Source organism: Ambystoma mexicanum, chromosome 6p (assembly GCF_040938575.1).
Source record: "Ambystoma mexicanum isolate Mex_15411 chromosome 6p, UKY_AmexF1_1, whole genome shotgun sequence".
Classification (NCBI taxonomy): domain Eukaryota; kingdom Metazoa; phylum Chordata; class Amphibia; order Caudata; family Ambystomatidae; genus Ambystoma; species Ambystoma mexicanum.
Window position 1 is genome coordinate 1,421,226,076 of NC_090935.1, and position 5,210 is coordinate 1,421,231,285.

General features: G+C 45.9%; 1 non-coding gene across 1 annotated transcript; it reads right to left on the minus strand.

Moving 5' to 3' along the window:
- Positions 1-4,820: 4,820 nt before the first annotated feature.
- On the minus strand, positions 4,821-4,960 carry LOC138512816 (U4 spliceosomal RNA). The gene has a single exon (XR_011281531.1). It is a non-coding gene; the product is annotated as a U4 spliceosomal RNA (small nuclear RNA).
- Between the last annotated feature and the right edge of the window lie 250 nt (positions 4,961-5,210).

Consider the following 5,210-nt stretch of genomic DNA (forward strand, 5'->3'; position numbering starts at 1 on the left):
ATGCTGCTGCAGAGCATTTCACTTAAGTTGGGTGCCACTGCTGCTGCCCAGCACGGTGGAGCATTTTATTTTACATGGGGCACCACGGCCGCTTGCCCGCCAGCTCAAAGGAGCTTTTAAAGACTCCTCCATGCTAGCATGGTGGAGGCTATGACACCCTATGTAAATTATATTAATTTGGCATCCTGGGTGACTGCCCAGGCCGGCCCAGGCTGGCCCAGCGCAAGTCAGCAGGCCCAATCACTAGCAATAGAAACCATGCCACAAGCTTTGAAATCGGCCTACATCAAGCCACTCCTCAAAGATATCTCAGGAAACATGGAAGACCTAACCAACTACAGACCAATTTCAAATATCCCATACCCGGCGAAACTACTAGAAAGCAACATCTATTACCAAATCTTGGAATATGTAGAAACACATGGTTGTTAGATCAGGCACAAGTAGGCTTCAGACCCATGAGAGGAACAGAATGTGCACTACTATTCATATCAGATGATCTAAAGACCAACGCAGACTCCAATGTCAACTCAGCACTAACACTTCTCAATCTCTCAGCAACCTTCGACACAGTCAACCACGAGACAGTCATCAAAAGACTAGAAGATATTGGGATCGGCAGCAAAGATCTCCTCTGGCTGAAATCCTTCTTATCAGACAGAACAGAAACAACCTGGATATCGCCATTCAATTCAGCACCTCAGCAAACAATGTGCAGAGTCCCAAAGGGCTCATCGATGTCCATGTTACTCTTCAACATCTACATGACCCCCCTAATTAACCTCATCAAAAATCATGGCCTCATCTGCTTCAACTACGCAGATGATACTCAAATCATCTATAAAATCAACACCAGCAAAGAACAAACCCATATACTCACAGACTGCCACGCTGAGCTAAACAAGTGGATGATCACCAACAGCCTTAAACTTAACCCAGACAAAACCGAAATCATGATCGCACACAACAACCTGTTGATTAATCATCACATGGCCCACCGAACTGGGAAACCCCCCATAACCATCCAAAGTGGTAAAAAATCTTGGAATCCTAATGGATAACGAACTAACACTAGAACCACAAGTCAACGCTTTAGTTAAGAAATGCTTCTTCCACCTACACACGATCAAGAAAATACTTCCCTTCTTCTCCTTAACATACAGAACACTCACCGGCATCTCTCACGTCATGTCTAGAATAGACTACGCCAACATCATCTATCTCGAAATGCCAGAATACCTCCTGAGGAAGCTACAACGAATACAGAACTGTTGGGATGAATGTCCAACGTCCCACACGTGAGAGAAAATATAAACTAAGAAAACCCATAAAAGATGAGTCTGAAACCACACCGAAGGCCAGGAGCCCAGAAAAATGACATACCAGCACTCCCAAAATCTTCCTTCGATGTGAGATAGAAGCCAGCAAGACTCACACACATACATTTAGAATTTAGTTCATGTAGGATGATGGCAACGATAACTAACGTGTAGGCTTAACCAGACATGCACACACAAGTAAACAAGACAAAGACACAAGGAGTGCTTTAAGTAGTTGTGATGAGGAAGATCAGCTACTTCAGAGCCAATTAAATAATGAAATACCTGGGATGTAATAGCGGAGTGATGTCATAGAGGGACTTGAAGGGAGGGCCTTCTCTTCAAGGACATGGGAGTGGACCAATGAGAGTTGGAGAGAAATGGAGAGAAGTTGACCGAGGTACTTTTCTTTAATACTGGACTTTTGTTTTATGTTTGATTTTGTTTTTAGACTGATGAGAAGAGAGAAGAAGAAAGGATTCCCTCTGAAGAGGAAGCCGCCTATGAGTGGGCATACTAGTATTGATTGTCAAGAGTTAAACAGAGTTACGCTCCTGTTCAGCATCACGTGAAGTTTGTTATTGCTGTTCAAGTCGAGATGAGAGGCTGAGATAAGGAGGCCAATGTGGAATGACAGGACGCCGTTCAACCGCTTGATGAGGGAAGCTGACAGAGAGCTGATGTGAAGGCAACCGGAACCTGAGAGGTCTGTCGAAGCTCTGGGAACAGCCCGATTACGCTGAAGGAACCGACGTATAGAAGGCTGACAGAGCTGAACAGCTGGTAGCGATACGAAGATCGAGTTTCAAAGTGAAGCCTGTCCGAAGAATGAAGAGGTATGTCTAAGCCCTAAGACCGGCCCCCTCATTCAGCTGAAGAAATCGGCACCGGGGCTCAGGCAGAGCGGAGAGATCAGCTGTGAGGAGCAGCGAAGCTGAATCGGCCCCCACCGTTGCGGAGGCGGGGCTCAGGCAGAGCGGAGAGATCAGCTGTAAGGAGCTGCAGAGCTGAATCTGCCCCCACCGTTGCAGGGGGGTGGGGTTTTTCAAGACACCGTACAGGAAGGATGAGAGAATAGAGTTGCTCCAGGCTCGGAGCGAAGAGGGAGAAGAATTATCACGAACAGTGTGTGTTTCGAGTATAAAGAGGAGAGGCCATCAGAGACTGTTGTTGGGCCTTGAAGAGTTGTGCGGGTGTGTAAGAAGGTTTACTTTATTTAAACAAACTTTTCGCTGGAAAAAGGGTGAGAGAAGAAGGGAATTTGAGAAGGGTGTGGGATAAACAACCAAAGAACAGTACGAATACCTCCACAAGGCTCCTTGAGCCGAAAAGGGACGAATAATAAAGGAACTATACAGCAAAACCGTCTTTAACCCCTTATATGTCAATTCTCCAGCCATACCAGAGACTGTAAGGGAGAATACTATAAAAAGGAGAGAAAAATCCCAAAAGACATATACCCTATATCCTTCCACCTTGTGCCTAGTCTAATCCAGAGTACTGGAGAAACTGGTGAACAAGCTGTGGAGTCAAGAAGAACAAAAAGAGAGAAACTGTTAAGAAGTTGGTTATAAGTTATGTCTCAGAGCTAAATAAAGACATTTCAAACTATCCTGAGTACTGGCTGTTCTATATCCATCTGTTCTATCACAGTAGTCATATAAGCATTCACTAGAAACACTAGAAGATAGCAAATATAAGACACAAAGTGCATATATTCAACATCCTTTAGGTGTGCAACACATAAAGTAGGCCTCTGAATAAAGGTAGATCCATAGGCCATTTAGATTCACTAAGCCTCAGAATTCCACATAGTAAAATGCATCCAGTTCCAGCTCACATTAGGGAGACACACAGATAAGGCCAGCAGCCCCTGACAGGGTGTAAAGTCGCCCTGAAATTGGTCAGAGCAGAGAGGCGAAGTTCATTGCCAAGCTCTGGAGGAGGAGCAACAGAGCAAGGAGGGAAGGAGCGGCATCGCAAGGGAGGAAGGGGCAGCAGGGCAAGGGCAAGGAGTGGCAGTACAAAGGGGGAAGGAGCAACAGCACAAGGGGGAAAGATCGAAAGCACAATGTTGGGAAGGAGGTACAGCACAAGGGGGTAGGCGCGACAGGGCACGGGGAAGGAGCGATAGATGGCGAAGGAGTGACAGTGCTTAGGAAGGAGTGACTGTGTAAGGTGGAAGGGGCAACAGCGCAAAAGAGAAGGAACAGCAGCGCAGGGCAGAAGAGGGATAAGCACTGGGGGGAGGTAGAGAACAAGTGAGGGAGGAGCAACAGCACAAGTAATGGTGGAGGGATAGCGCAAGCAGGATGAGGGACAGCACAAGAGGGAGGAGCGACAGCAAAAGGAGGAGGAGGAAAACCACAAGGGGGAGGAGCGACAGCACAAGGGGGAAAGAAGCAAAAGCACAAATGGGGAGTACATCTGTTGGTTGTATGTAGAATTGCAGACTTTGGACGTAGCTGGTATATATAGTTGTTTTGATCTCAATGGGCCTCATTTTCGAGCATAGCATGAGCAAAATATGTAAATGCCTTGTGTAAAGGCTTTTGCGTATTTTGCTTACTCTAGCCCCCTTTTTTTATCCTTTGTATGGCAGAAGGGCGGGTTAGCACGCAACTTGCGTTTTCATCACCTTCCTTCCTCTCCGCCATATAAATGCTGCAGCATTTGCGCCAGCATGCATTTTCATGCTGGTGCAAATGCTGGAGCTCCCTATGGGGTGTGCCAAGTTTATGCACCAGCCTAAAGCAGCCAGACAACATAGGGATCCATTGTAAACGCTGCCTGCCATTGGCAGGCACAATTTATAATTACATTTAAACTCTCCCTGTCATGCTTGCATGGGAGGCAGCATAAATGTCATTGTAAACGCTGCCTGTCATGCTCCCACATCAGGCAGCAGTTAATTGTAATTGTAAATGCTGTCTGTCGGGGGCAACGTGTGTCTGCCGCCGTTTGCCGTGCACATTTTCTTTCTGCCGTGCAAATGACCAAACGTTGGCGCTGGAGATCCACCTACCTGTATGTCTACGTGTAATGGCTCCCTGCCGCCAATTCACGGGGATCTTCAAAATGAGCCTGAATGTGATTTCTCACAAAACACCAGTATGTTGACAGTGGTACTGCACCTCTCTAATTAACTACATGTAGATGCCCCCCAACTTATTTTATAGTAGGTGTGTAGTACCTCTGACAACATACAGAGGTCCTCGTAAGAAATCACATTAAGACTGGAGCGGTGCAGTACCAATGACAATTTACAGATGTCCTCATAAGGCACAACACTGAGATTGGAGACGTGTAGTACCAGTAACAACATACAGAGGTCCTCATAAGAAATCACAATCAATGTTGTTCACCCCAAGCCAAGGACAGCAAGAATGGTGGATGACTGGCATTAAAGTCCCTGCAACCCTCCCCACTCTGTCAGCGATGTCCTTTCTCCTCCAAGAAAGTCTACAATTCACATATCTATCTTTTTACTTGAAAATTCAGTCTCCGTAGAGACTGTCAAAAATTACCAAAACGACTATATTTCAAGTCATCGTGGCGGGGTATTGGGTAAAGTTTTCAATAAGCAATAATCGCGCCTCGGTTAAACCTCATTGGCTACGATACTGCCACTGCGCAAAGCTATAGCATAACCAGCGACTCAAGTACAGCATCAGAATGGACTCTCATCTAAGTGACAGTGCGTACATTGGTGGTTATCTCGAGTTTTATCAACATCAACTTCATCTCTAAAAGTCGCACATGTGCCTCAAAAACAATGTTTCGCTCTTTTCAATCATTTTTCTCGCACAGTAGTTATAGAATATGGCGCAGAGAACTCTGGGACCCACCATGCTAAATTCGCAAACTGGCTAAATCAGACTTTTGATCCGT